Below are 20,434 nucleotides of genomic sequence, written 5' to 3'. Positions count from 1 at the left end.
ATACGTGGCGCAAGTCCCCGCTGTGGCAAAGTAGCCGCACCGGCGGACAATTAATTTTTTACAATCAACCGGAAACCGATAATTGTCTGTTTATCTGCTACGTTTACGGTTATCCCCTATTTACAACGGACGCGGACGAAATAATCTTCGACAGCGGTTATTGATCGTTCGACACTGTGTTTCAGCAGAGTTCGACGCGTGAACGGTCAGTGCGGACAGTCCGCCACGTGTGAGAGTTACATGTACATGTTTAGGCGAGTTGATGAATCCTGGGGACTTTGAATCGATAATTTAATGCTGGCCGAACAATTGTTATTTCTGGTTGTCTTTGGTCAAGATTTTCGTTAAATCAAGATCAAAACGGCGCAGTTATAGAATGTTTGACACTAAACTATTATTATTGTTATTATTTGTTGTTGTTGTTGTATGTGTTAAATCTTGTAATCGAGTTTTAAACCACTTCCCGATGAGCTACACACTTGCAACTTTAAGCATAGCTCAGAACTGGATGGCAATATTCAATATTAAAATACAAATTCAAAAAAGAATTGTGCGCTCAGGAGGAAAAGAAATTTTAATATTAAACGTTACACTTCGTCGCGCGACGCTCGGTAGTACGTGATCGCGTTCGGCGATCCCCACTCCGCGCGCCAGCGCTCCCTACTCCACTACGCGTCCCCACTCCACTGACCCACTTCGCACCGAAGGAGCACGGTGGGTTGTAGTGTTCCGTTCATTCAGTTCCATTTCGGACAATTTCGGACTCCATCAAGAGACGTCGTCTCTCGAAATAAATATGACTTTAACTACAATTTCAACGTCAATTTTACAATTTCAACTTCAAATTCAATTTTTCAATTTCAACTTCAATTTTGCAACATCAATTTCAACTATTCAGTTTCAATTTTTCAATTTCAATTTCCATTTCAACGTCAATTTTTCCATTTCAACTTCAATTTTTCAACATAAATTTCAAGTTTCCAGTTTCAATTTTTCAACATCAATTTCAACTTCAATTTTTCCATTTGAACTTCCACTTCAACATCAATTTTTCCATTTCAACTTCAATTTCAACGTCAATTTTTCAATTTCAACTTCACTTTTTCAAAACCACGCTTATATTAAAGTGCACTGAGAAGGAGAAAATAATTTTTTTAGCCATTAGTCACTATAAATAAAAGCGTGGAGCGCTAAACCTTATTGGCGTAATCTTTTTCAAATTTTGGGTAAACTTTACTTCACCGGACTCAAAATTAGTACCTTTTTCCTACGAATTATGATGTATTATGTATGTATTATGTATTTGGTATGCGCAATCCAGTAGATTTATACCCGGAGAACCTGCAGATCGAAGTTTCGATCCTGTAGGAGCAATGGATCAGGAGTTATGGTTGTTTAAAGTTGAGCTTTTTCAGTGTTTTTGACAGGTAAGGGCGCCGCCATATTGGTTTATAGTGATGGTCGCACACCGCTTACTGAGTTGGTTACGATTAGGTCGAGGGACGCGGCAAGGTAAGCGACTCGCGGCCGTCACCATAATCCAATATGGCGGCGCTCTTGCCTGTCAAAAACACTGAAAATTGCTCAACTTTAAACGACCATATCTTCTCAACTATTGATCCTAGAGAGTCGAAACTTCGACCTGCAGATTCTCCGGGTCCAACTCTACTGGATTACATACCAAATACATCATAATTCGGAGGAGAAAGGCACAAATTTTGAGTCCGATAAAGTAAAGAGCAGCCAAATTTTTCCATTGTTTTTAAATATGTTTCACGTGTATATTTTCGGGCGGAATGGTTGAAAATAATAATGATTCTCGGGGAAAACAATTAGTCGGCGGTAGGGAATAACGGGCGCGTTGTTTCGGCGCAACAAAATTTTCTATATTCGGTAATCAATCAGTAATTTCTCGTGCACCGTCGATTAAATGATTCCGGGATTTTACTGAGGCGCGTTTTCGCGGGCGTATAATAACGGGCCGCGATTTATTTTCGACCGGCCGGTTCTATTATTTAAACCCGGCTTCGCGTGTCCCTGTTTGCATCTCCCCGTTGGATTTTCGCGTGGCGAGGTTGCAGCGTTTCTCTCTCTCCCCCTGTTGCAACTTTCCATCCCCGTTACGCAACCCTCCACCCACAATGCGTTTCGCTGTCCCTCTAACACGGTTACGGAACGGAAGCAAAATATTTCGGCAGTGCGTGCGACCGACCAATTATCCTTCGGTCTCTCGAATTTATAAACATTTTTTGACGTCTCTGCCCCTCTCACAGCCCTGCAACCCTCTATCAACCCTAATCTCTTTCTCTCTCTGCGCCCTCGGTTTCCAAATTAATTTGGAAATGCTTGATTAACTAAAATTGTCGCCGATAGAACGGTGAATCGCAGTTAAACAATTTGCCGAAGGGGGAATGCAGTGTGAAATTAAGTGGGGGGAGTCGAGAGGAAAAGAATACAATATGGCGGCGGTGTATCGACGCGAGTCGTCGGTCGCCACGGCACTGTTCATTATTTTATTAATTATTTCGATAACAAGAACCCCGCGCCGAACATTTTCCTATCGTAATTTAAACAACGCGCCCGGCGAAATTTCGCGCTGTTCAAATTTGATGGAGGTATCAGTTTTCATGACACCCCTCCCAGTCGTAATTATCCGAGCCCGTCGCGAATTCGAATGGCTTCGTTATGATCGAATGTGTAAGTATTCGTGGACTTAAAAAAAATATATAAAAATAGTTTTTGAAAACCACGCTTATATTAAAATGCACTGAAGAGGAGAATATAATTTTTTTTTAGACATTAGTCACTATAAATAATGGAGTGCTAAACCTTATTGGCATTATTTTTGTCAACTTCAACTTTAGTTTCATCGCCAATTTTTCAATTTCAACTTCAATTTCAATTTCCATTGCAACTTCAATTTTTCAACATCAATTACAACTTTTCAGTTTCAATTTTTCAACATCAATTTCAACTTGAATTGTTCAATTTCAACCAATTTTTCAATTTCCATTTCAACGTCAATCAATTCCATTTCAATTCAAACTGCAATTTCAATTTTTCAATTTCAACTTCCACTTCAACTTCAATTTTTCCATTTCACCTACAGTTTCAAAGTCGATTTTTCAATTCAACTTCATTTTTTCAAAACCACGTTTATATTAAAATGCACTAAAAAGGAGAAAATAATTTTTTCAGACATTAGTCACTTTAAATAAAGGCGTAGAGCGCGAAATTATATTGACGTAAACTTCGTGGGCGTTCCACGCTTTTATTTATAGTGGCTAATGACTAAAAAAATTATTTTCTCCTTTTTAGTGCATTTTAATATAAGCGTCGTTTTTAAAAAATGAAGTTGAAATTGAAAAATTGGCGTTGCAATGGAAATTGAAATTGAAAAATTGAAACTGAAGAGTTGAAATTGATGTTGAAAAATTGAAATTGATGTCGAAAAATTGAAAGTGATGTTGAAAAATTGACGTTGAAATTGGAGTTGAAATTGATGTCGGAATTGAAGTTGAAATTGATGTTGAAAAATTGACGTCGCAATGGAAATTGAAATTGAAGTTGAAATGGAAAAATTGACGTTAAAATGGAAATGGAAATTGAAAACTTGAAACTGAAGAGTTGTAATTGATGTTGAAAAATTGAAGTGGAAATTGAAAAAATGTCGTTGCAATGGAAGTTGAAATTGAAAAATTGAAATAGATGTCGAAATTGGAAAATAATGAGAATTTGTGCATACACGTTGAATACAGAAAAATTTTAAATAATCAATGCATTTAGTTTGACTGCCTAAGGGTGAAACAAATAAAATTCCGCAGCAGATACAATTAATTCAAGCATTTTCGAGAAGCGTGCGAGGGTTAAATAAATAACCGTGGTTCTCCGCAGAGCGAGGCAAAGTGCGAGGGGTTAACTAAATCATCCAGATTGGAATTATTGGGTGCGTGCTTTCCCCTATCAGCCGAGGGACGATTAAAGTATTAAGTCGCGTCGCCAATAATAATAATAATCATGGCCGGGCCGGGTTCTCGCAACGGTCCGGCGCGGCATTCGCTCGCGGACTGCAGCGAGCAGGAAGCCCGTTAAATTGCAGAAGCTAAGAACTCGTTATGGTAATGCCGTTGGCAGGGGCGCCGCCGCAAAAATGTCCTGCCGGAACACCTCGATACTTTCTAATTTTCATAAACCGCCAACAATTTTCATTAAACTATCCCCGCTTTGTCGCGATTAACAATTACGCGCGAGCATGAGTCCGTGTCCGTGCGCGCGCGCACTCCGCAGCCCCTGGGCTTTGTTATGTAATTCATTATGCGATCGCATTATCGTGGATTACGGCGAATCTATTCCGTGTTCTCCATTGAAATAATTGTTCCGCGCGCACCGTGACATGTTAGGCTCCTGCCGTGCGTTCTGCATTTTCAAAAGGTCCGTAAAAGTGGATTTCTGCTTTTTCGCAGATATGGAAAATCGGACAGGATGCAGGAATGCAATTGTGCACGTGGTTGTGTGTGATTCAAGGATATTGGGAGGTTACGTGACGAGGTTCTTAGACTCCTAGTTTGACGATTTAAGGATTTATGGTGGATCTCGCTCACAAAAATAATTGATAAAATCAGTTAAGAATTGGGGAATGAACCAAACCTGTGATTAATAAATTTTATTAATCGGAAAAAGGCTGCAATGAATATACATATAGGATTTCTACTCCAAATTCAACCTTTTGTATGTCAAACACGACCCTATGCAAATCCATTTCACGCTTTTCTAAATCAATTTCAACCTTTTGTAAAACTATTTCACCCTTTTGCAAATTAATTTCAACCGTTGGCAAAACCGTTTATAAGAGTTGCATTCTTAAATCGGCCATTTCGTATGCAACCACCACATTATTATTATTGTTGTTGCTATTATTATCAGTATTATTATTGGTCGTTGTTGTTGTTGTTATCATAATCATCATCATTATTATTGTTATTAACGGACCGAAGCTATCCTACATATGTAAATGTTTACAATAGAAAAAAAGACTACGCAAAATGACAAAGAAGGGACATGCGCAAAAACTGATCATCCAAAGGGTATAGTACTATATCAGATAATTCTGCGTAATTGTCTTTTAAAAGTGTGGTAAAGACCCACTAAAAAGATCAATACCATTATATTGAGTGTCAGAGTCTGCAATAGTGCGATTTATAGGATTAATTAAAGTGTTTGAAATCCCGCTCTAGATCTCACAATCAATACACGTAATATTTCGCTAATATTTCGAGACAGCTGTGATCATTTTCAGCTCCGCAGAAGGGTGTAATGATTAAAGGTATAATGATTGCCACGGGATGAAGCAAGATGCCATTTAATTGCGACATTCCCACCATCAACCGACCCGGAAATTGCTGTCAGTGGCGAAGGAGATCGACTGATAAATAATTTCGAAAATTACAAGCCGACATACGGAAGCTCGGGCTCGATCGTTCATGTCCAAGCTGAACCGTGTCGTTTAAGATACAATATTACACCGATATCCCGATTGAATTTTAATGCCGACACTTCTTTTAACGAGTCAAAGCGACGCCGGGTGTGCGTACTACCCTACGCTTTCCTCTTTAATCCGAACTCTTTAATGGCAATCCATTATTCGAGTAATCGACCGACCATTCGAGAGCATTAAAACCAGCCGCCATTTTCGGGGATGTTCCTCGGTTCGCCGATAAAAGAAGACTTCCTCCACCCTGCTGAATATTTAAACATACTTCTCGGAGCAATAGCGTTTATTGGATGAACCTAGTTTCACGGGGGCGAACCAGTTAACCCCTTGATTGTGTATACTACCGTAATGAACTGCAGCCCTTTTTGCTCCTCTTCCTTTTTCTTGTTCCACGTAAACTGTGCTGTAATGTTTAAATCGTACAAACTTCTTCGATAAAATTCTTACCGGATATTCGACACTGAATTCTCGATTTTTAGCAGAACGTTCAATATTTATACTTTCTTTTTCGAGTATTTCTCAATAGAACGAATTCAATCAAACCGGTCCAAATTGATTATTATACGATTCACTTTATACTAAAGTACCAGGTCTTTCAGGAAGTTCGTAAACTGACACACAGATGACATTGGCAGTACATTCGAAATCGAACTGTAACATAGCTCGCTTCAGGCAGCTGATTTAAAGCAGACGCGTTCGCTTCGGTTAGAAAAATGGAGAACTTGAAAAATAGTGCAGCCATTGAATATTTATCGTGCAGTAACGGTGTTTTAGAGTTATATATTTAAATTGAAATATCCCCTGAACTACTAACTTTTCGAGGTACGTGGGTTAGTACTTTTCTATAACGAATGTCCAGCTGCATCGATTGACGTATTAAAAAATACCTCGTTCCATTTAAAAATATGAAGTTGATCTTGGAATGACCATGAAAACATGATGAAAATCTAAAATGTATATGACTGCTGCGTCAGTCCCTCGTTGACTTAAACTTTTTATTTGAAAGATTTTTTTTCTCTGGAATTTAGTTTCCGAGATATTCCAGGTGGCCAGGATAAATGCCCCACCCTGTATATGCACGCATGTATGTATGTATGCACCTAGAGCTGCATTATGCAGCTGCTCAGCCGGTGAAGTAGTCGTATAAGCCAGCTGGGGGTTCAACGATCGGTATAAATTAAAGCGGCGCTTGGATTTCAATGCCACGACCTTGCCCAAGGCCGCGATACTCGTAGAAATTCAACGGTACACTCGCGACCGCGTTTGTAACAATAAATTGTACAAACACACAGACACAAGCAGACAGGGAGAAAATCGCGGACAGAGAAGATTCGTGTGATTCGCGATGCCTCCGCGACGAGAACGTATATTTTCGATGGGGTGCTCGTCGTAGGAACCAGTGGAACTTTCGTATATCGATCCGAGGCTTGAATCAACAGAAAGACACGTAATGCGAGGAAATTTCAGCGTGTGAAGTATGGCCCCAACTCGAGTTAAAGCCGATGTAGGGGTCACGCGTTGAGTCACATTCTCTCTCTCTCTTTCTCTACAACGCATATGTACTACTTTCAAACGCACCTTCGTTTAATTGGAATCGATTCAATTGTTCGCCGATTTTTTTACTGGTTTTGTACTCCAAATTCACTCTTTTGCAAATCAATTGCAGCCTTTTACAGGTTTTTTACTTCAAATTAAAACTTTTGCAAATCAATGTCAACCTTTTACAGGTTTTTTACACAAAATTCAACCTTTGGAAATCAATTTCACCCTTTTGCAAATCATATTCAACCTTTTGCAAATCAAATTCAACCTTTTTACAGGTTTTTTTACTCAAAACTCAACCTTTGCAAATCAATTTCAGCCTTTTACAGGTTTTTTACTTCAAATTAAAACTTTTGCAAATCAATTTCAGCCTTTTACAGGTTTTTTACTTCAAATTGAAACTTTTGCAAATCAATTTCAACCTTTTACAGGTTTTTTACACAAAACTCAACCTTTGCAAATCAATTTCGGCCTTTTACAGGTTTTTTACTTCAAATTAAAACTTTTGCAAATCAATTTCAACCTTTTACAGGTTTTTTACTCAAAATTCAACCTTTGGAAATGAATTTCACCCTTTTGCAAATCATATTCAACCTTTTGCAATTCAAATTCAACCTTCTACAGGTTTTTTACTCCAAATTCAACCTTTTGCAAAACAATTTCAGCCTTTTACAAGTTCAGTACTCCAAATTCACCTTTTTACCGGTTTTGTATTCCAAATTCACCATATTTTAGAAAATCACTGGAAAATATCTATTGAGCTTAAGGAAGAATATACTGAAGAATAAATGTATTTTAAACGAATTTCTATTGAAATCTACGAGTTTCTATTGAGAAACTTCATCCGCAAGTTCAATATTTTATTCCTCGTTTAATTCTCCGTTTCTCTGCTTCGTCATTAATACTAAACAGCGTGTAACTTTGTTGTGAACCTAGCATTCCGAGTTGCGTTCGTTTAAAAACGAATTCGCGACATTATTGAAAGCAAGCGACGTATCGAATTTTTTCCCGGGCGTCCCAGGAACAATGCGCCGCGTAAAACGTTTCTATTAACGATCGTTTCTCGCATTTCTATAAAACACGTACGCTTTCTGCACCCCCGGCGAGGGAGAGGGGGGTTGATACCGAGAAATAAAGGTTTTCGTACAGACAGCAGTTACGAAGATTTACGTTTCGAAGTATCAACGACTCGGCGCGGAAGCGAGCGAATCAATAACCGTAAACGCGGATCCGCGCAACGGAGAGGAATTAAACCGTAATCCCGTTTGCATGGAATAATTTTATCAAAAAGTTCTTCGTTTACGTATCGTACAGGAGTGGAGAGCGTGCTTGTTTCCGAGCGTGAATCGTATTAATCTAACGGATCCACGATAGAGGACCGATAGACTCTTGAATAGGGCGCACCGATAGGAGATTTATCCTCGTTGAAAAGTTATTTCACAAATAAATCCTACGAAACTTCCGAATCTAGAGAGCTTAGCGAGATACGCGAGCGTGATTCAGAAATAGCGTCGCGGAATTTACTGTGGTGATAAGCTCTCGAGTTCATTTTACTCGAACGTGTCGTGATCGATACCGGAACGTTCGTTTGATGGATCAAATTTTTGTCGCTCTCCCCCAAGCGCTTTATCAAGTTTTTTTTTAGTATTAATTAAAAGAGGAAGTCTGAAATATTGTATAGCGGTTTGTACAGCTTCGGGCTTAATACACAATTTTTTAAGAATTTTTCCAAACCCAGCTAGTCCCTTATTACCATGCTGATATGTATTAAGCTCGCCGAGTTGTTGTTGTATACGTCAAATCTTGTAATCGAATTTTAAACCACTTCTCGATGAGCTAATGACTTGAAACTTTAAACATAGCTGAACAACTGGATGGCAATGCAATATTAAAAAACAAATTTTAAAAAAAACTGTGCGTTTAGGAGAAAAAAATAGTTTAATATTAACCGTCACACCTCGTCGCGTGACACTCGGTAGTATGTGATCACGTTCAGCGATCCCCACTCCGCGCGCCAGCGCTCCCCACTCCACTACGCGTTCCCACTCCGACTCATCCCAACTCCACTGACCCATTTCGCACCGAAGGAGCTCAGTCAGTTTGGTGTTCCGTTCGTTCCGTTCCATTTCGGACAATTTCTGACTCCATCAAGAGACGACGTCTCTCAGAGTCATCCCCTCATTCTATCTCGCGTATCTCCATGCTTTGCGTTTCTATATATCTTACTATTTCATACCAGTATTAGTATATCTTGCGTTCCATTTAAAAAAGTCTAAAAAGTAGAAGATAAAAAAATATGTAAACAAAAACTTTTTAAAAACCACGCGTATATTACATTAGTAACTATAAATAAATGCGTGGAGCGTCCACGAAGATTACGTCCATATAGTTTAGCGCTCCACGCTTTTATTTATACTCACTAATGTCTGAAAAAATTATTCTCTCCTTTTTGGTGCATTTTAATGTAAGCGTGGTATTAAAAAAATGAAGTTGAAATTGAAAAATTGACGTTGCAATGGAAATTGAAATTGATGTCGAAATTGAAAAATTAAAATTGATGTTGAAGAGTTGAAATTGATGTTGAAATTGATGTTGAAATTGATGTTGAAATTGATGTCGACATTGAAGTTGAAATTGATGTTGAAAAATTGAAATTGAAGAGTTGATATTGATATTAAAAAATTGAAATTGCAATTGAAGAATTGATATTGATGTTAAAAAATTGAAATTGCAATTGAAGAGTTGACATTGATGTTGAAAAATTGAAATTGCAATTGAAAAATTGACGTTGCAATGGAAATTGAAATTGATGTCGAAATTGAAAAATTGAAATTGATGTTCAAAAATTGATGTTGAAATTGATGTCGACATTGAAGTTGAGATTGAAAAATTGATGTTGAAAAATTGAAATTGAAGAGTTGGAATTGAAATTGCAATTGAAGAGTTGACATTGATGTTGAAAAATTGAAGTTGCAATTGAAAACTTGACGTTGAAATTGATGTTGAAGAATTGATGTTGAGAAATTGAAGTTGAAATGGAAAAATTGAAATTGAAAAGATTGTGCCAATATAATTTAGCGCCCCACTCTTTTATTTATAGTCACCAATGTCTAAAAAAATTATTTTCTCCTTTTTAGTGCATTTTAAGATAAGCGTGGTTCCTAAAAAGTTCTTTTACATATTTTTTTATTGTTTTGCATAAAGATCCACAGTCTAGCAATCACAACTGAATACAGGGTGTCCCAAAACCCCTTCGACTCCGGGAAATGGGAGGTTCCTTAGGTCATTTGAAGCAACATTTTCCTTTGCACCAATGTCAGCCGGGGCTTTGTTTAGGAGTTATTAACGAAAAACACGGACCAATCAGAGCGCGATCTAGACGCGCGATGGCACGTTCAGCCCGGCGCGCCGGGAGACGAGCGCGGTGTAACGCCGCGATGCCGTAACGATCAAGAGTTTCTCGAGATTATGTGAATCTTCCCCGATTTGGATGAGCTTTGGATATGTTGTCAAGACCATGATTCTGAACAACATTTCCCTTTACAGTTTTTGTCGGCCGGCTTTAGTTTACGACATACATAATTGTAAAAACTTGTAATTGTAAATCGATCGATGTACTATCTTTTACCCGATTTGGATGAGCTTTGGATATGTTGTCAAGACCATGATTCTGAACAACATTACCCTTTACAGATCTTGTCGGTCGGAAGAACTTTAATTGTCAATTCATGTGGGTGGATCTCTTTACCCGACTTACGGCAACGTTACCCGAACGAGGGAAGAAGCAGAAACTGATTGTATTAAAAACTCACTTATTCAGCCGTAAATCCATTTGCTGCTTCGAAATGTGTGTCGCTGGGTCACTCGGTGACGAACTGCACAGATGTCTTCAGGTATACGACAGTACCGAAAGCTAAGGGACGTACGGCCAGGTCGACGAACTGCACAGCCGGTGGTAGAAGGCCTAAAGGATGCGCGGTCAAGTCGACGATCCAGAATTTCACTTTCATTTTCGAATCGATAAATAATTCGTATGTTTATTTCACACAGATGCCTTGAAATTTTTCCACACTCACAATCACTGTTCATATTTGTCAACACATAGTTATGCACTAATAATAATTGCTTAAACTAATTAAACGATTATTTAATCTAATCACTAGACTGCGGATCTTTATGTAAAATGAAAGTTGGCTGCCGCTATTACAAGGGACAGGAGCCAGACAGATATTTGATTGTGATCATTTTAAGAAGTTGAAAATAATACATTGGTGTTTTGAAATTATTTTAATCTCTCTAGTGTCTTAAAATGCACCTACTCATGTTTGCTACAAATGTATGAAATCCGCAGTCTAGTGATTGCATTACCTGATTGTTGTAATTTGTGCAGCAGGACAAGGGATATGGCAATTATTATTAGTCCATAACTATGTGTTGACAAATGTGAACAGTGATTGTGAGTGTGGAAAAATTTCAAGGCATCTGTGTGAAATAAACATACGAATTATTTATCGAATCGAAAGTGAAAGTGAAATTCTGGATCGTCGACTTGACCGCGCATCCCTTAGGCCTTCTACCACCGGCTGTGCAGTTCGTCGACCTGGCCGTACGTCCCTTAGCTTTCGGTACTGTCGTATACCTGAAGACATCTGTACAGTTCGTCACCGAGTGACCCAGTGACACACATTTCGAAGCAGCAAATGGATTTACGGCTGAATAAGTGAGTTTTCAATACAATCAGTTTCTGCTTCTTCTCTCGTTCGGGTAACGTTGCCGTAAGTCGGGTAAAAAGATCCACCCATATGAATTGACAAGTAAAGTTCTTCCGCGACCGTCAAAAAGTCTAAAGGAAATGTTGTTCAGAATCATGGTCTTGACAACATATCCAAAGCTCATCCAAATCGGGTAGAAGATAGTACAATCGATCGATTTACAATTACAAGTTTTTGCATTTATCGCGTAAACTAAAGCCGGCCGACAAAAACTGTAAAGGTAAATGTTGTTCAGAATCATGGTATTGACAACATATCCAAAGCTTATCGAAATCGGATAGAAAATAGTACATCGATCGATTTACAATTACAAGTTTTTGCATTTATCGCGTAAACTAAAGCCGGCCGACAAAAACTGTAAAGGGAAATGTTGTTCAGAATCATGGTCTTGACAACATATCCAAAGCTCATCCAAATCGGGGAAGATTCACATAATCTCGAGAAACTCTTGTTCGTTGCGGCATCGCGGCATTACACCACGCTCGTCTCCCGGAGCGCCTGGCTGAACGTGCCATCGCGCGTCTAGGTCGCGCTCTGATTGGTCCGTGTTTTTCGTTAATAACTCCTAAACAAAGCCCCGGCTGACATTGGTGCAAAGGAAAATGTTGCTTCAAATGACCTAAGGAACCTCCCATTTCCCGGAGTCGAAGGGGTTTTGGGACACCCTGTATATGTAAAGGCACCAAACTTATTTTGCAAGTAACATACTATTTCGTCGTCTTTACGAATGAAAAGAGGAAAATAAATCATGGCTCCCAGAGACTGTACTACTGAACCAGCCGATAATTTGGAAACCAATCAATGCAATCGTACAAAAATGATACCGCACCATCCCGAAACACGCCCGGAACATGTCCACAAATCTCCAGAACCCTTCGAGTCTGATTTCTCGAAGGACGTCTCGCTTCGTTTGAATTTCCGGGCGCCGATTTTCCGAGCGTTTTCCGACGTCCGCCAGGGATCGATGGATCTCTCGGTCGGCTTTTACGCGGTCGTAAAATCGGCCGTCGAACGAGAACGTGTCTTGGCATAAATCCGCGCGAGCGTATCCACACATCAGCCTCGGAGCACGCGCGATCCGACGCTCTGTGCTCTCGCAATAACCGAACTTTCCGCAACGCGGACGTTTATTGCGCGATTTTAACGATTTTAACGGCGGCAGAGAGCTTTCGGCGTGGCCATCGATTAGGGGAAAAACAATGCACGCCATTCCTCCCTGCCAGGCAGCTCCGCCACCCCCCGTTCGGGTGCCAGAAGTGGGTGGGTCCTTTATTAACGTGCTCGGAAAAACAGGAAATTAGCGACGCGCCGCGACCGTCGCTAACAGTCGACGCCGAGGATGATGACGTCCTGAATGAACGACGATGACCTCGTCGGATTCAACGCCTACCCTCGTTTTCTCCTACCCCTGCTCCCACCCCCGCTTTCAGGGCTCCAACTCTCTTTTTATTCGGCTCTTCTCGAGCTGACGAATAGGACAAAACGAACATTGAATACGGCATTCGTTGATGCTTCTGTTTTGCTTGCACTTTACTGACGATGTGACCAGCGTTCTTCTCTGCGAACGTGGACAGCGAATTTTATGCATTCTTGGCGGAAACGTGTGTCATTTGATACTAAAGCTACCACCGCCTGTCAAATGATCGGTTTCTGGTTTTATATTCTACAATTATTGAAATTATAATGGCTAGACTGCGGATTTTTATGTATGTATGAAGACACTGGCTAGGAGAAATAGAAAACACTGAAAAATTGACGTTGAAATTGATGTCGAAATTGAAGTTGAAATTGAAAAATTGAAGTTGAAATTGATGTTGAAAAATTGATGTCGCAGTGGAAATTTAAATTGATGTCCAAATTGAAGTTGAAATTGAAAAATTGAAGTAGAAATTGAAAAATTGAAGTTGAAATTGATGTTGAAAAATTGATGTCGCAGTGGAAATTTAAATTGATGTCCAAATTGAAGTTGAAATTGAAAAATTGAAGTTGAAATTAATGTTGAAAAATTGAAATTGCAATTGAAAAATTGAAGTCGAAATTGATGTTGAAAGATTGAAATTGAAGAGTCGAAATTAATGTTGAAAAATTGATATTGAAGAGTCGGAATTAATGTTGAAAAATTGAAATTGATGAGTTTGAAATTGATGTTGAAAAATTGATGTTGAAAAATTGATGTCGCAGTGGAAATTTAAATTGATGTCCAAATTGAAGTTGAAATTGAAAAATTGAAGTTGAAATTAATGTTGAAAAATTGAAATTGCAATTGAAAAATTGACGTCGCAATGGAAATTGAAATTGATGTCGAAATTGAAGTTGAAATTGAAAAATTGAAGTCGAAATTGATGTTGAAAGATTGAAATTGAAGAGTCGAAATTAATGTTGAAAAATTGATATTGAAGAGTCGGAATTAATGTTGAAAAATTGAAATTGAAGAGTTTGAAATTGATGTTGATAAATTGATGTTGAAAAATTGATGTTGAAAAATTGGCGTTGAAATTGAAAAATTGAAGTTGATGATTTGACTATTTTTAGTGGCGCTTCTCAGAGGGGCGACTGGAAAGGGTTAAAGAAAGACAATAATAGCTTTCTATTTCACTCGAGCTTGTTGCAATTTAGGTAGACCATTTTCATTCTGCATGGAGATGTGAAAATATGAGAAAAAGATGGGAGAACAGTTGAAGCTTGTTCGATTGAAAGCGTCTCCAGTCCATCGCTAATCCTGTCCACCCTCGTCCTCGAACCATGATCCCCCACCAGCGAGCAGCTTGCTCAAAAGCTTAATCATAAATCGATAAACGTGACGCATCGCACTTGAGATACGTCTGCCTCGTTGTCGTCGCTTTATCTCCATTCCCCGAAATGCTCTTCCTGCTCGGATTTTCGGGATCCCCTTGGAAATCCTGTTTCCCGAATTTTCAACATCTCGACGCGCGTCACGAACCTTCGATTTTTCTTTATCACACGATTCCTCGAAGCAACGCACACTCTGCTTCTCAATTACTTGCCATTTGTTAGGAAACATTTTTAGTGTTAAATAAGAGGCATGCTTCTTCACCAAAACTTTATATTGTTGTACTACGATTAAATATAATTAACTCTCTAGTCTTAATTAATGAGATATTTGTTTATCCATTCTTTCACTTAATGTTTGTAAATCTATATTTATGTTCGACGTCGCACATCTTTTGTTAGCTGGTTTTCTAAATTGGCATCAGTTAACGAAGCACGCGATGAACTCCTTGTAAATTTGATCTTCGGAGAAAATGTTTCAACTGTCTCGTTAGATGCAATGTATTTTAACCCCTATCTTGGTCCGACTCTTCGAATTTTCAGACCGGTACTATGTAATATAAGTATTGTAAAAATTAATTTTTGATGTGGATGAAAAAATATCGTTAATTTCATTGTTGCGCTGTAATTCGATTATATCAAAGATATCAAATATAGAACTGGAGTTCATAGTCGCACTTGCCCGTCATAACAACGACACTTCATTCATTTGGTATTTTTTGTATACATACAACGAGAAACAAAAGTGTCAATAGAAATATAATAAAATCGCCCGGCGGGCCGCACAAATTAACGTGGCGGGCCAGATTTTGGACAGGCCTGCTCTAGCTCATCCGGAAGTGGTTTAAAATTCGATCGGCAAGCTAATATAAGCGTGGTTAACAGTGTTTAAATTATTTTGCAACTCCATTAATGTAGTTATAACATCAATAGGAGTTAGTCAGTCATCAGTAGAACGGATTAATCATTTTACACTACTTCTTATGGGAAAGATTGGTTTGGTATACGTCCTATTCGCAGTGGCGCCTTACCCCATGGGCAACTTGGGCAAATGCCCGGCGCCCCAAGCAAAAGGGGGCCCCGAACACAAACCAAGATCCAAGATTCAAATTCTACGTTTTTCTCACAAAGTTGTTTAGTTGGGCCCGGAAGTCCACTTTGCCCAAGGCCCCAACTAGTTATAACGCGCTACTGCCTATTCGGTATAAGTTCAAGCATCAGGAACGGATTAAAAAGATACCAATGGTGGGGAGAAACGAACCCCCCGTACCGTGGTTTAAGGTGTGATCTTTGTTCACACTGTTCGCGGAGGGTTAAACGAGCCAAACGTCAGCCAAACAGTTGAATCCGCAGTCACTTTTGAGCATCGCAGAATTCCTAGTTTCTGGAGCATGATCGCCGGCTGGTACTTTGGCTTTTGAAATGAAAATAGATCCGTCAAAGATATGTATAACCAGGCAACGAGCCTCGAGGCCGTGATCTCGTTCAACGAATAAGTAACAAATCACGGTTGTTCCACGGGAGCGAAATCAGCGAGAGCCGCGGGGGTGGCGGTTCCCGGGGTTCATGGGGGTTGGGACACGAGCGAGCGAGCAGAGACGCCGCTAGGGAAGCTAAACAAGTTAGGAGAATAGATCGTAGATGAAGAGAAGCGTTACGGCACCGGTTCGGGGAATGTGTTCGGTCCGTGAGCTGGGAAAATGGCCGTGTTATTAAATCGATCGCTGTGCTCTGGCCGGTGGGAGTCGGAGCTAGGCCAGGGGGTTGTTCAGTGAGGGGGTGCTGCAGGAAGAGAGAGGGGGGTGAGATGGGGGGAGAGGTGCATATCCGGGGATGATGAGAACGCGATGGAAACCGACCGGGAGTTACGAATGGTTCTTGCGTGGCCGCCGTGACCGAAATTGGGAACTGGCTCGAGGGGACCTACTCGTTATTCTGCGTCTTGAATCCCTCGCAAAACGATTGTTACTTTGTCCAGTCAACGAAAAGTTGTAGAGGGAAAGGGAAGGAACACAATTTTTAACTTTGTAGAAGGTCCCCTTTTTCGGTTTTCCGTTTATATCTCGGAAACCATGCGTCCTAGCGATAAGACCATCCGATACAAAATTCAAGCTGACAAAATTTGCCACAAGATTGATTCGACTCAGTTTTTCGCTATCTCGCATAGTTTCCGAGATATCTGCGCTCAAAGTTCAGTAATTGTGCTGAAGTTAGTCAAGTAAGGCAAAAATTTTGAGCTCGGATATCTCGGAAACTATGTGAGATAGCGAAAAACTGAATGGAATCAATCTTATAGCACATTTTGTCAGCTTTGATTTTGTATGGAATGGTCTCATCGCTAGGACGCATAGTTTCGGAGATAGCCGCGTTCAAAGGTCACTATTTTTATTATTTGGCTAGCTAACCCTTCAGCACAATTAATGAACTTTGAGCGCGGACATCTTGGAAACTATGCGAGATAGCGAAAAACTGAATCGGACCAATCTGGTGGCACATTTTGTCAGCTTTAATTTTGTATAGAATTGTCTTATCGCTAGGACGCATAGTTTCCGAGATATAAGCGGAAAACCGAAAAAGGGGACCTACTACGTGCCCCCTCCTAGGAGTAGGAACTTTTAGTATGTTGACCGCCTAACTAGTCTAAACAAAGTCCCAAAGTTAAAAATTGTGTTCCTTCCATTTCCCTCTATGCCCACCTTATGAGTGTCCCAGCTAAGTTGACCACCTTGAATATCTTTGTTGTTTTTAAAGATACGTCAAATGTCTGAAGGACAAAGTTAAATGGTAAAATGTGGCTCATAAGATACCAACAAAATTTTTTTTTCCTGTAATTTTTTTATGACATTTCAAGGTCACCTTCATTTTTTTAAATGGAATGAGGTATTTTTTAATACATCAATCGATGCAGCTGGACATTCGTTATCAAAAAGTACTAACCTATGTATGTCGAAAAGTTAGTAGTTCAGGAGATATTTCAATTTAAAAAACTCTAAAATACCATTACTGTCGTACTAAGGCGTTAGCGTTTACTTACTTGTTTTAGAGTTATTTAAATTGAAATATCTCCTGAACTACTAACTTTTCGACATACATAGGTTAGTACTTTTTTATAACGAATGTCCAGCTGCATCGATTGATGTATTAAAAAATACCTCATTCCATTTAAAAAAATGAAGGTGACCTTGAAATCTCATAAAAAAATTACAGGAAAAAAAAATTTTGTTGGTATCTTATGAGCCCCATTTTACCATTCAATTTTGTCCTTCAGACATTTGACGTATCTTTAAAAACAACAAAGATATTCAAGGTGGTCAAGTTGGCAGGGACACCCTGTATACTCTTGCTGATAGTGGCTCAGCCTGTACATATTGTGTACACGCGCAACTCCGGCTTTCACGGAGGCCAGCTGAATCGCGATTGGACGGTTATAAGCGGAAACGGCGACGTTAAGGTGTAAAACCGGAGGGGATGTCGTCGATATATTGGATATCCGCGTCTTTCTGGCCTGCAGGCTTAAATAATGCGCGGCCACGCCGGTAATTGCGTTGCACGCGGACTCCGCTGTCTCGAGGAAAAGCTTATTGGCTCGCCACGCGTTTTCCTTTGTTCGCGGATTAGCCGGCGCTGTTACTTTCTCGGATTCGACTGCAATTACCCGCGCTGTGTTTTCCTTTCTTCACGTGGCCGATCGGGTACACATTCCTGTCTTTTATTCAACGATCATTTCTCTCATGCGTGACCATACGTCGTTTCTTTCATTCTCGGTTTCGCCATCTTAGCTGGCGATCTGCTAATCCGTCGTTACCTTCCTCGCTGAGATTTCGAGGAACGATACTGAAAGAGAGACTCGCTTCTTTTCTTCATCATTTTAATTTGACCGTAGATTCTTCGAATGTTTTCAGTGTGTTGGACAAAATTATATACCCCGTTCAAAGTTTTCACACTTCTTACTAGATATTTTCGAAAATATTGATTTTAGAGAAAAAAGTTTCAAACAAAAAATGAAGCCCAAGAAAAGCTCTACGAAGAAGGTTCTATACATTTTCTACGTAAACCTATTATTTCGGCTGTTATTGCCCAAAACAACTCGGCGGGGGTCAAATTAACCCAGCCCCTTTCAAAGTTTTGACAGTTCTTACTAAATACTTTCGAAAATATTGATTTTAGAGAAAGAAGTTTCAAACAAAAAATGAAGCTCATATAAAGCTCTACAAAAAAGGTTGTATACATTTTTTACGTAAACCTATTATTTTGGCTGTCAAAGCCGCGTTTGCCCCCAGCTCCATTCAAAGTTTTGACAGTTCTTACTGAATATTTTCGAAAATATTGATTTTGGAGAAAGAAGTTTCAAACAAAAAATGAAGCTCATATAAAGCTCTACAAAAAAGGTTCTATACATTTTTTACGTAAACCTATTATTTTGGCTGTCAAAGCCGCGTTTGCCCCTCAGCCCCCTTCAAAGTTTTGACAGTTCTTACTAGATATTTTCGAAAATATTGATTTTAGAGAAAAAAGTTTCAAACAAAAAATGAAGCCCAAGAAAAGCTCTACGAAGAAGGTTCTATACATTTTCTACGTAAACCTATTATTTCGGCTGTTATTGCCCAAAACAACTCGGCGGGGGTCAAATTAACCCAGCCCCTTTCAAAGTTTTGACAGTTCTTACTAAATACTTTCGAAAATATTGATTTTAGAGAGAAAAGTTTCAAACAAAAAATGAAGCTCATATAAAGCTTTACAAAAAAGGTTATATACATTGTTTACGTAAACTTATTATTTTGGCTGTTATGACCCAAAATAACTCAGCGGGGGTCAAATTAACTCTGTGTAACATTTTTTTATTTACTTCCGTAAATAATGGAAATTGTGAAAAATACTTCACATAAAAGTTGTAGGTCTCGTCGAAATACACATTTTATGTTCTATTGATGTTTGTCATAATGATAATACTTTCTTAGAAAAATTATAGGTAATTATTCACTTATACGGAGCTACCCCCGATTTCAAAGGTCGCATCATTGCTCAATAAACACTGTCTTTATGTCAAAATTCAATAGGACATAAAATGTGTATTTTGATGAGACCTACAACTTTTAGTTGAAGTATTTTTCAAAATTACCATTATTTACGGAAATAAATGAAAAAAACTATGATTTTTTTATGTTTTCTTAATGGTCATAAATCAGTATTCGGAGCAATTAAATTTTTACGATCGGAGAATCCGCGGGGTCGCGAGCTCGTTGGGCCGGGTATAACGTAACTACGGGTTCTGCTATTTTCGGGACACGGAATATACGGGGCCGGGATCCTTTGTCCTCGTCTTTTTTCCCCCTGGTTGGGTTGCCGTCGGAGCAGCCCCGGCGAAGAAGAGAGAAGAGTGAACGTGTACGTGCCGGGAAGAAAATAGCCCGGACCAACGGCGCGGCATGGAACGACGCGAATCTTACCGGCTGGAAAGGCGACGGAATGAAAGATCCGAGAGATTTAACGCGCCGGCATATTCATTCAGCGTGTTCGCTGCGAGATACGAATAAAACTCGCGTAATCCCGGGAGCGAACGTCCTGCGCCGTGCTTAACTTCTTCAATGGAGGAGGCCCCCTTTTTTCTCCGGGCACAATCCGACCTCGGACACTGCGCCCTTCGCGCGAAAGTATCGAGCTGTTGCGAAAAGAACACCCCCCGAGGAAGCTGCAGCAAAACTGTCGCGGAACGCTCCCTCGAGAGAAAAAACGTTCCTCGTTACTCAAACCATTCAAGTATTTCCCGACCAAGTTAAATATTGCTGGATGGCTAATTATATTCGCTGTCGAATATCCAATTGTTTTCGAAATAACCTTG

General features: G+C 39.6%; 1 protein-coding gene across 32 annotated transcripts in view; it reads right to left on the bottom strand.

The window, feature by feature from the left end:
- LOC143217573 (bromodomain adjacent to zinc finger domain protein 2B) overlaps positions 1 to 20,434 on the bottom strand; it is a 314,941-nt gene that overhangs the window by 44,425 nt on the left and 250,082 nt on the right. The window lies entirely within an intron of this gene.

This window comes from Lasioglossum baleicum, chromosome 17 (assembly GCF_051020765.1).
Source record: "Lasioglossum baleicum chromosome 17, iyLasBale1, whole genome shotgun sequence".
In the NCBI taxonomy this organism is placed as follows: domain Eukaryota; kingdom Metazoa; phylum Arthropoda; class Insecta; order Hymenoptera; family Halictidae; genus Lasioglossum; species Lasioglossum baleicum.
Note: the sequence above shows the minus strand (reverse complement) of the source record. Positions and strands in the feature narration are given on the sequence as shown.